This window comes from Gossypium hirsutum, chromosome A02, assembly GCF_007990345.1.
Source record: "Gossypium hirsutum isolate 1008001.06 chromosome A02, Gossypium_hirsutum_v2.1, whole genome shotgun sequence".
NCBI lineage: Eukaryota > Viridiplantae > Streptophyta > Magnoliopsida > Malvales > Malvaceae > Gossypium > Gossypium hirsutum.
The window spans coordinates 97,469,720-97,482,643 of record NC_053425.1 but is presented as its reverse complement, the minus strand read 5'-3'; the positions used below and the strand labels follow the sequence as shown (position 1 = coordinate 97,482,643).

The following is a 12,924-nucleotide window of genomic DNA, read 5'->3' as shown; positions in this document are numbered from 1 at the left end:
AATGTCACTAGTTAGGAAGGAGTAATCATACATGGTATCTTCAATTTTCACTAGCTACTTGACTTCTTTGCTTAATTATTATTTGCAGAAAGATGGGTTCACTTAAATCGCATGCAGTATGTTTTCCATTCCCAGCACAAGGTCATATTAACCCCATGATGCAACTGGCCAAGCTCTTGCACTCTAGAGGCTTCTATATAACCTTTGTCAACTCCGAGTTCAATCATAGACGGTTGATACGGTCTAAAGGGAAAGAAGCTGTTAAGGGTCTGCCTGATTTCCGGTTCGAAGCTACCCGATGGGCTGCCACCTTCCGATTCCGATGCGACTCAGTGCGTTCCGGTAATATGCGATTCCACACGAAAAAATTGTTTGGCTCCATTCTTGGAGCTACTATCTAAGCTTAATTCATCACCCCAACTGCCCCCTGTTACTTGCATAGTTTGTGATGGAATCATGAACTGTGGTACCAAGGCAGCTCAACTCATTGGGGTGCCTTATGTTCAACTCTGGACTTCTTCAACCGCTAGCTTTCTGGGATTTCTGCACTACAAAGAACTAGCTCAAAGAGGCATTGTTCCATTCAAAGGTTACAAATTTTATGGTTTTTTTTTTGTGCTTTATGTTCATTCATAATAATCTCTTTGAGGTTCTATGTGTTACATGCACCTCCATGTATATTCTTTTGCATACTGAAACAAAAATATGCGTTGTATTTTCGTTGTAGATGAAGGCTTTGTTAGTGATGGGACACTTGAGATGCCCATTGATTGGATCCCTGGTATGCCTGACATGCGCCTCAAGGACCTTCCACGCTTCATAAGAACCACCGACCCCGAAGACACCATGTTTAATTACATCATGGAGGTATCACAAGAATGCTTAAATTCATCTTCAATAATCTTCAACACATTCGACGACTTGGACAAAGAAGTGCTACAAGTAATTGCTTCCAAATCCCCTAATATTTATGCAATTGGTCCACTCACCTCCCTAAGTAGGAACCTACTTGAAATCCAACATAACTCACTAAATTCAAGCCTATGGAAGGAGGATACAAGTTGCATCGAATGGCTTAACACAATGAAATCCGGGTCGGTGGTGTATGTGAATTATGGGAGTGTAACAGTGATGTCTAATCATCATTTGCAAGAATTTGCTTGGGGACTTGCAAATAGTAAATACCCGTTTTTATGAGTAATTAGGCCTGATGTTGTTATGGGTGAATCGGCTATTTTGCCAAGAGAATTCATGGAGACAATAAAAGGAAGGGGCTTCATAACAAGCTGGTGTCCCTAGCAGCAAGTGTTGTCCCAGTTGGCGTTTTCTTGACACGATGGAATTCTCTGTTGGAAGCTGCATCCGAAGGAGTGCCTTTAATATGTTGGCCTTTCTTCGCTGATCAACAAACAAGTTGTCGATATTCATGCACCACATGGGACAATGGAATGGAAATCAACCCTGACATAAAGCGTAAGGATGTGGAGGCTCTTATTAAAGAGATAATGGAAGGAGATAATGGGCAAAGGATAAGACAAAAGGCATTCGAATTGAAGAAAAAAGCTAAATCTGCCATTAGCATTGGAGGATCTTCTATTACCAACTTTTATAGAATGATCAAGGAGGCCCTACGTCAAGGTTGAACATTAAAATCAGAATACTGTTGTGTTGTATGTTTTGTGTCTATGTTTTTCTTAATTTTATATATTAAATAAATGGGTTAGTATTTGATAAATCAATAGTATATTTTTTTAATTCCATAAGTAAATTTTAAAAAAATTGTTATGTATTTGATTTATTTTATAATTATTTTTAATATTTTACTATACCTTATAGGATACTTATCATTACTCCTTAAAGTTCAACAACCCAATTAACCTTGTACAAAATATCTCCCTAAATATAAATAAAAAATAAATTATCAAATGTCAAGATGAATCTAGAAAATTTGAATTTCTTAAAGTCTCATAGCCAAAATCTCATTACCAAATATCATAATTTAAATATAAGATATTTCACCTTTTATGACTATTATTAGGAAAATCAAGGAAGTATTGTTAGGAAAATTAAGGAACGAAATAAGATTATTGATTGACTAGTCAAATTATGTCTTTCTAATAATGTTAATTTAGTTTATGTTCATATTCTTACACGTTATGCTAGGAGACTATTTTTAGAACACATATTAAGTGATTCGCATACATAAAAAATTTGATTTAAGACCGTGTATTACTTTCTCTTATCTATAAAAAAATATAAGACATTTAATAAATATATCATTCTATATTAAACATATTATAATGTTTATTGAAAAGTATTATTTTTTAATATAATGTGCCAAATTGTAGATCGTAATGCGATTTGCTTTGTCGTTTCACCTGTTACTTTTATTGCCTCATCTTTATTTTTTATTTGTCTTCTTTTTCTTTGTTTCTTTTTGGGTCAAAGAAGAAACCAAACATCATAAAGTTCTCTCCGTAGAGAGCAAAACAGATACTATATATATATATATTTAACATAATAAATCTATTGTATTATATTAAATGTATTATTTTTGGTAAGCCTGAAAATGCATATAATTGAATTTGTTGTGAAGGGGATCGTATCTCTTAGAGAGAGGTTTTAAAGTGTTATTTATCGGTTAATTAACTGAAATGTTCACAATAGTAAATATTGTTTTTGTGTAGTAGTATTGTTTTTCTCCTCTGCGGAGACTCTTGAAAAGTATAAGAGTGAACACCTTAATTGATAGAGATACAACTTGCTGGTAGTTAGTTTGAGTCCTCCAACTCTTAAGTGTATTTTATAATTAATATTACGCACTATATTGATAATTATCCCATGAGCATTGCAAGTTGTATTTCTACCAAATGAGATGTTCCCCTTTCATGAACTCTTCAAGATCCTTGATAGAAGCGAAAGACAAAACCCTACCGAAAATATTATTAACCATTATTGAAAATTTAACTAGATATGCCTAACAAGTGATACTTCGAATACTTTTTCCAAAAAAGTTAAAATTTGTTCAACAATATTAAATTTAAATATACTCTATAATTGGATGAAAAGGAATATTTATATTGTTTTTATCTATATTGTTTTTATCCCTCAACAAATTATATGTATTTCACCACGTAGGGCGGTTTGATAATGGGTTGCTCATGAACTTGCAAGGGTTGGAATGGGTATGGAAGGGCCTCTCTGTTGAGCTCCATGGATTTTCACTCACCAAATTTGGACCATTAAGTAGACTTTTGTCACTAAAGGTCCTTTTTCTTTCTGTCTTTTCACATGATTTTTCCTCACTTCCCATATCCCCCTCACAAGTATTATATCTATTCCATTTAGTACAATATACCTTAGTAGGAGAACATGATGACATTTCCATTTCATCTAATTTTATAGATTCAAGGAAAGAATTCTCATTATCATTTTTTTCCGCTTCACAAAGTTCACCAACTTCTTTGATAAAAAAAATCTTGTGTTGGCACAATCACGACTATAATACCCATGCCCTTTACATGTAAAACACTAAATGTCACAAGCTCTTTGTTGTTTTGGTGAAAAATTAGTAGAAATGAGCTGCTTGAAAAATGTAGAAGAATGCTTTGTAGGAGCCCCACTTTTCCACTCAAAAGGTTTAACCTCAGCATGTTTTTTCAGCAACTTATTAGTAGCATAAGGAGGTTTCGAATTCTTAAAAGTAGAATTAGAACTTGTACCTCGATAATATTGTGATGCTCCAAATGGATGAGATTGATTGCCTTGTGTACCATCTCCTCAAGATCAACATAGGTCTGAAGATTAAGAGCATTTACTATCGAAACATTCAAGCCATCTACAAATCGCACCATGATATTTTCTTCATCCTCTTGTATATTTGCTCTTTGCATAAGGATCTCCATCTCCTTAAAGTACTCATCAATAGATTGATTACCTTGAACAAGGCATTAAAGTCTCGTTGAGACCTCTCTTAGTAATGAAAAGGAACATACTACCTTTGCATTTCTTGCTTCAACTCATCCCATGTTTCAATTACCCTTTTGCGGTTTCTTTGACGATCAATTCCAAGTTGAATCCACCAACTCAATGCAAAATATGAAAATCCAAAGGTCACCAATTGGACTTTTTCCTCTTCCGGACATTTATAGTAACAAAACATAAGTTCAATTTTTGGTTCCCACTCACAATATACTTAAGGATCATACTTCCCTCGAAATGGTGGAATGTTGAACTTTGGTTTATCTAAAAAATGTTGTGCATGGTCATTATTAACCAAAGTCTCATCATTTTCATGAGAGACACGTTGAGCATTATTTGCACGAAGACGAGGCTAACCAACCTTATCTTCCCAATTACGATTCCGACACTCAATTTTGGTACTTAGACGTTCCAGATTTTTGTTGACAGTGTTTAGAATAGTGTCACATTGCTGATCTCGAACATTTTGAAACTTTTGGTCCCTTCTCAACTTCCCAATTTTATTATTATGAGTCATAATGAAAGCCTGAAAAGAACACAACACTCAAGAAAAGAAAAATTAAGCAAACATCACTGTTATGCACTCAGAAATAAAAATCAAATTCTCAATGAGATAAGAATTAATCTTGTGAGTCTTTTAAAAAGTGTCTATATCAATCAATTAGAATGTATTAGAATCAAACTATCAAAGAAAACCTAATAGCACTATGAGTCCAAAAATTAGCTTAGACATCAAAGAATTTTGTTGCACGGAGGAAGGAATATATAACGTGCTTTAACCTACTAACACAAGAAACAAGAAAGTGTTAGAATGCGTAAGGAACAAATAAAAAGTAAAAGCAAATGAAAACCTTGGCAGAAAAAAAGTTTGAAGATGATCCCCGCAATCTAAAAAGATTGTTAAAACTCTTCTAAAAGAAACTCAAGAGAAATTCTTGAAAAGAAAAACCCAGAGAGAATTTATTAACTCAAAAGAGAAACAGAATAATAATGAATTGTCTCTATTGTAATGTAAAGGCCTATATATAGGCTAGCTAAATAAATTTAAATAAAACTCTTAAGCATACTAGAACTCTAATTTTATCTAAACTAGAAGTAGTTTTAAACTAAACTTTCTTATTAATATAAAATTCCTAAATAACTTAAAATACTTAATAATTATTAAAAATTTGGAATAAAATAATAATATATGATAAATACAATATTAGGCTTATATATAATAAAAATTAAGCCTAAAACCCAAACCCAATATGATTTAAACTCGAATTAAAAACCCGAAACTCGTAATTCCTGTCATAATCCCGTTCAAAAATTTTGCTCACGCAGTCTTCACTAAAATGGACATAAATTGAGCTCCTAAACTCAAAATCGAGTGATTCAAAATGTATTTCGAAGTTAAGAGATAGATATTCAAACACCATGTAGACATCTCAACCCAGAAATGCCAAGACCTCATTCAAAACGTCGTTGCAAGTCTGTTCATTTCCCGAGCCTGAAAATTGACAATTTTGATGATTGAAATCTAATAAATTTCACCCCATCCGTGCATGTATCAGAAGACCATCTCAAATATTTAAACCATATATCAAATTGATTTAATACTTAAAGATGAACTTTTTTTTTTGCGTTGAGTCTTCACGATTTTATCAAGAAGTAAGAAAATTAAACTCCAGTAGTAGACTTTGAATCCAATCAAAATCTATTAATAGTAAACTTTGAGAGTGAATCTTATTTTCCAAGTGTACAACAGGTACATAACCAATGACTTTTCATACATAAGTTTTCTCTCTTGCAAGTTCTCATTAGTAATATTTTTCCACATAATTTTAATTGAGAGCTTATTTTGAATACTATAGAGTTATACTTACAATTTAAAAAAAAACTTGCAACTTCAAGTGCATCCAACCCTAACGAGCTTTAGATAAAATTACCATATTCTATTGCTCATAAGTAGATCTTTCACAGTCAAATATTTTGCTTTCAACCCCTTAATGGGGATGATGACAAAAGATCATAAAGATAATCACAATCAATTCAATTCAAAAACAAGAGTAATCAATAACTCAATCCTCCCTTTTTTTTCATCCTTCCAAAATAGATATATAGGAATAATGATTCATATGAAATATAATCTTTTCTTCATTCAGAATCTCAATATGATATCCATTATAATGAATATCTTTTAAAACCAATGCATTAACCATCACAAATTTTGTGCCTCTTAGATAATGATATATTAGCTCTTCTAGAGCTTTCAACTAATTTTGTATTATCAAATATTGGAATAATATTTGTCTGTTTCAGTACCAAATAAGATAAATATTTTCTATCTGTAATGATAGAATTAATTACTACATTCTAATATCCTTCCTCAAAGAATATTAACAGAAACAAAATATTTGGTCATATGCCACATATGTCGCTAATAATCTTTCATATCAAATTGATAACATAAGTTATCTTTACCCTTTGAAGAGTTATCTTGAGAAATCTCATTGTTCTCTCATTTATTACTTATATCTTTTATTTTCTTTATGTTTGCATTCACTTCAGGGAATGCAACAAATCTAGTAGGATAGAGTTCTAATCACCTCCATTGATTCTTTATTTCATAATCACCATCGCAAACATACATGGATTTCAAATCAGACTTTATCTATTCATGTTTGTCATGATTAATCTTCAATTATAATAAACATGATATAGTAAATAAATAATAATAAAATATACATGAAGATCTTTAACACCATCGTCGTCACCTTGGCTATTACCACGAGCACTATTACAAGTACTAAAATAACTATGCTTTAATAAGAACATACTACATATAACTTATAGAATCTTATGATGCTCTAATAAATTATTTGTAGTTTATAATTCAATCTAAAAGGTATAATACAATCAATCATCAATAAAAAAAAACTCTTCAAAGGGGACCAATATCACAAATACTTATATTTTGTGTCGATAATTAATATATATTTAAACAATCATTTAAAAAATATATTATAAAGTTTTATGTAACAACCCGATTTTGGGCCTAGTCAGAATAGTGATTTCAGAACCACTAAACCATGGTCGAAGAAAATATTTTTAAAATTATTTTATATGTTATAGCATATTTATATGAGTGCATAAAAATTTTGGTGAAATAATTTTAGCGATTTCATGCTTAATTGCGAAAAAGGACTAAATCGCATAAAGGACAAAAGTTTTGTTTTGCTAGCTAAATGTGTTAAATAGCTAGAGAAATATAATTAGGGGTCTCTATTGTGTAAACAGATCATAAATATGTTAGTGGCTGATCAAGGAGACAAAAATATTGTAGGGTTAAATTTTGGTAAAATGTTGGTGACTAATTTGACCAGAAATAAAATACAATAAAGAGAAAGTGATATCATCTTTTCACCTTCCTCCTCTCCACTGAAAATACCAGAAAAATAGGGGTTTTGAAAGCTTGAAATTTTCATCCATTCTTCACCCTTGCAAGTAAATGATTTAGATGATTATTTTTTATAGTTTTGTATTTTTGGGACCCTTGTAGCATAATCAAGCTAATGAGGGGATATTTTGCAAAATGGTTGAAATTATAGGGTTTTTTCATGAGAGTATCCATGTATTTTGCTGAATTTTTATGGAAGAAAATGAATCTTGGTTGTTAAATGAACAACTTTTGCAAAAGGATTTTCATGAAAACACCTAGTAGGGACCATTTTGTAAAGTTTGTTAAATGAATGGGAATTGTGTGAAATAATTGGAATTTTGAGTTGCTACAAGAGTAAAAAAGGTTGGGCTAGGCTTGGTTAATGAGAAAATTTGATAAAAATCTTTTTACGAGCCTAGGGTCAAAATTGTAATTTTTGTGAAAGTTAAGGGCAAAACGGTCATTTTTCCAAAGCATGAATTGTAGAACGCTTAATTTAATGTGATGATTAAATGATAAAATTTTATTATTTTAGATCAAGAAAATCAAGATTCGGGCTTAAATCGAGAAAGTACATGGTTTAGGACAAAAAGGGAATAATTAGCCGTTTTTGCATTTGAGGTAAGTCCGTGTGACTAAATAAGCATGTTATCCATGTTATTATTAATATACTTGAAATCTATCTTGCTATGATTTTATTGAATTATATGTTGATGATATTGAGTATGAGAAAGTGATGCCAAATGTTAATAACATTTATGTGATGATTTAATACATTGGAAATTTGATGGAATATGATATTCCATTGAAACGAGTAAGTTGTGCGTAAATATTACAACTTTAATGTTATTATGCATTGAATGATTCATATCCTAAAATGTTTGAATGTGACTATGAACAATGTATGATGAAAATTGATACAGGGAAATCCCCGGTTGAACCGTAGGAATAGGTCGGATATTTATGCCATGGTACTAGGGTGATATGTGTATTAGTGTAAGACCATGTTGGATATGGAATTGGCATGGAGATGAGAGCAAGTATAAGACCATGTTGGACATGGTATCAGCATAGATTGAAAGCAAATGCAAGACCATGCTGGACATGGCATCGGCATGGAGATGAGAGCTATTGCAAGACCATGTCTGGGACATGGCATCGACCTCGACATGTGAGCTAGTATAAGACCATGTCCAAGATATGGCATCATCATCTTACCCTATGGTTGAGGCTTATTGAGTATCCTGTGGTATTCCAAATGGTTCAGCGGAAAATTTACGGTTTATGTCGGAATAAGAGAGATTATGACCATGTTGTGAGTGGTACAGGTACTTACATGAAATTCATGAAATGCGTGCTCAATTTATGTTGTATGATTAGTAAGGAATGAAAATGAATAAGATATGTTTATGATCATGTTGAAAGGGTACAGGTATGTACTAAAAATTCATGAGTGATGAGCTCGATGTATATTAAACTTTTGGTAAGAATGTAAATGAGTAAGTCATACCTATGAGAACGACTTTGTGATGACCTTGTAAATATTAGGTCGATAACTATGGTGTATAATTATGTGGTAAATTTGATGGATGATTATGTGTGAGGCTTCTAGGTCGAATTAAATTGGGACATGATATGTTTATCCCTTCACCTTATGGCCTAATAAATATGAAAAGAGAAATTAATTGGCAGAAAAACCTATTTAAAGATAATTATGAAAGGGTAAAATTGGCATTGAAACAGTTTTGGACAGCAGTAGCAATTTGAATTTGAAAATCCACCAAAAATTGTGGAAATTGAATTAGAGGCTGAATGAAATATGAAATTAAATCTTATTAAGTCTAGTTTCATATAAAAGAAACGTGTTAGCAAAAGAAGTTCATATTACGAGATATTTGAATTGTTGTGAGACAGAGTCAGAATGATTTCGAAATCCCTTGTTCCAATTTGGGAAAATCTATAAAAATTGTAAAAAAATAATTATGGGTTATAATTTATATGATTATAATCCTTAATGAGTCTATTTTCAAAAGGTAACATCGTTTGAATCCCGTACGAGAAGATAATTAATTTTTAGTGAAAAGGGTCGAAACTGTCAGACAGTAAAATAGGGGTGACTTTAAAGAATAAACTGTACATATTGGCTAGACCAAAAATTCTTAAAATTTTATGGCATGAAGATATGTGAGTCTAGTTCCAGAAAAAATTATCAGATCTTAATTTGGAGTTCTGGAGCTCTAGATATAAATAATTTAGTGAGTGCAACTCAAGAAAATAGTTTGACTTGAACATAAGCAAATCGCAAATATTGTGGTATTACCTTGAGAAGCAAGTTGATAAATTGCTTATTAATTTCATACGGTCTTACTATGCTATAAAGCTTACTCCCTTCCTTTCCTTTTCTTTAGTGTTGACAGGTTAGCTCGGGGCTGGAGATCGTCGAAGGCGGCACCATACTATCAAACCATCACCTTTGGAATATTGATATATACATATTAAGCGTTTTCAAGTGAGTGGCATGTATAGGGGCTTGATTTTTATAATATGTGTAATTATGATTAGCCAAATGTATTGGTCTATATTAAGTTATTTGTATATGGCCAAGAGGTGTGGCTCATATGGATTATTGTTGTGAACCTATTTATCTATGCTATGTTCTAATGCTTGTGAATGTTCTTATTATGGAATGCTAAATCATTGAAATGATGTCATGATATGTGTCCTTAGTGTGTATATAGATGTGAAAGATTAAGGGTAACATAAAGGCTTGGAAAATAGCCTAAGTGTTGGCCACACGGGCTGAGACACGGCCATGTGTCTCAACTGTGTGGTGGACACGGCCTTAGCACACTGGTGTGTGGCTTGGTCGTGTGGTCCAAATTATTCACTGACGTCATAATCAAAGAGTTACACGGCTTGAGGACACGAGCGTGTCGAAGGCACAAGGGTGAGTCCCTCTGACCACATGGGCATGTGACCTTGTGTCATGGAAAAATTTTCTAAGTTTTCCCAAAACTTTCTAAGGTTCTCGGTTTAGTCCTTAACTACTTTCAATGCATGTTTAGGGCTTCATAGGCTCGTCGTGTATGGGACATTATGCATGTGTATGAAAATTTTTGATACGAATGAAATTTTGTAGCTCAGTTTTTGCATGTTTGTGAACGATTCAGTCCGGTAATGCCTCGTACCCTATTCTGGCGTCGAACACGGGTAAGGGGTGTTAAATTTAGTGGCATTAGAGCTACGGTTTAGTCAGTTCTCGGACTAAACTAGCACGTGTAAGAATCTAGCTATACGTGCCACAAATTTGTGATAGTGTGATGTCTCCCGACGTGAATGAGAACTATCTTGTTTAGATAAAGGTACTCTCCAATCGAGCTACACCCGATCACGTAGATAGTGATACTAAAGTATTCAAATAAAGTGCAGTTATGAGGAGTTGAAACTCGGGAAGGTACGAATAAGAATTCGTGAAATGTATATGTACATATTTGTGATATGAGAAACATGAAATAGAATGTGTACATGGCATAATGAGTCTATCTACGATTGATTTATAATCCCATGGTGTATATGATTGACTTGTTCAAGTGAATGCATGTGTTTAGGTAACTTACTAAAAATATAGATAGAACTAATGTTCATGTATAATTATTTGAATGATTTTGGTTGGCAAGCTCGTATAGCTTGAGTAAATGTGTTAAATTGTTGGATAGATTTATATGATTGTAATGACATGTATATGATGACGTGTGAAATCAAAGTTTCGATTGTAATGTATATTCATCCATGTTTACTGGCCCTCATATGATATTATGTACTTGATATGTTTAATTAAGTGAATGTGACGAAAAAAATTATCCAAAATTCATAGAATGTGTGCATAAGTGAACTTGAGTGAATAAGATAATCGAAAAATTGTGAAATACAAATATGAACGATATTTTTTCCTGAAATGAATGAAATGATTGTGATGGTGTTGCTATGATGATGAAAGTTGTGTCATATGCATATGTATATGAGAGTCAAGTCAGAGGCCCTACGACTTCACCTGTAACAGCCTGATTTAGACTCTATTCAGAACGGTGGTTTCGGGACCACGAATTTGAGTCAGAAAAATATTTTAAAATTATTTTCTGTGTTTATTATGTGTGAATTTATATCTGTGAAATTTACGTGTTTTAATTTTGCCATTTGAGTATCGATTTAATAAAAGGGCTTAATCACGTAAAATAAAAATTTGATGGTTAATTGTAAAAGCGGCCGAATTGATGATGTCTTTATTTCATGAGGTATTTATGTTTCAATTAGACCATATGAATTAGTGATGGACGGTTTTAAAGATAATATATAATGGTTTCATATTTTATAACAAAGGTTAATTATGTAATTTATTAAATAATATATATGACATAATAAAACATAATTAAGACATCCATGCATTTGTTCATTCTTTTGGTCGAATGTTGTAAGAAAGAAAAGAAATAAAAGGTTTAAGGGTTTTGCCATTTGATAGCTTAATCAAGGTATGTAACTAGCTCGGTTTTTTATAATTTTTATGTTTTTGAGATCATTGCAATGTAATGTACAAAGCCCGTGCTTGAATTTCTGATTTTGATGAATATTTTGAGTTATGCCATTGATGAATAATTGAGTTTTGTGATGTTAGTTGATGAATTATGAAAGATATGTTTTGGATTAATATATTTTGTATTGGAATTTTTGATGATTTTGAGTTATTAGGGCTTAATTGCAAAAATGATAATTTGAGGGACTAAGATGTGAAATAAATGAAATGTATGGACTTGTATGAACATAAGGAAGATTCTGCCTAAGCATGATGTATTCAAATTTTGCATTTTTTATGTTTTGTGGAATTTGGACTAAATTGTAAAAAGTGTAAAATATCAGGGGAAAATTGGTAATTTTCCCATTTATATGTTTTTTGACTAAATTGAGTGAAAATAGGTTTGAATTATTTTAATTGAATATGTTTAGATCAAGAACCAAATAAATCGGATTTGGATTGGGGGAAAACCAAAGTTGTCGATTATTCGTTCCGTTCCGATTACTATTGTCCGAGGTAAGTTTATAAGCAAATAGATGTTATTTATTTAATTAAATACGAAATATATATGTTGAAATGTATAATGTGATAGTATTTATGTAAAATTCGAATATGTATAAGCTTGGAAACTATGCGTACGAGTTTGATTTGATCGAGTTACGATGTTTGAAAGCCCTGTACGAACCTTAGGAATAGCTAGGATACATATGTCATAACATAGGATTTTCGATATGCGTTCTTATGTAAAACCACGTCTTGGACGTTGACATCGATATGTGATTATGTGTAAGACCATGTCTAGGATATCAGCATCGTATTTGATTCATGTAAGACCCTGTCTGGGACAGTGGCATCGATATGTGATAGCATGTAAGACCACATCTAGGACATTGGCATTGTACGATATATGTGATTATCTGAGTATCCTATTCAATTCTGAATGGTTCAACAA

General features: G+C 32.2%; 1 pseudogene; it reads left to right on the top strand.

The window, feature by feature from the left end:
- LOC107951722 (linamarin synthase 2-like) lies at positions 1 to 1,735 on the top strand (annotated as a pseudogene).
- The last annotated feature ends 11,189 nt before the right edge of the window (positions 1,736 to 12,924 follow it).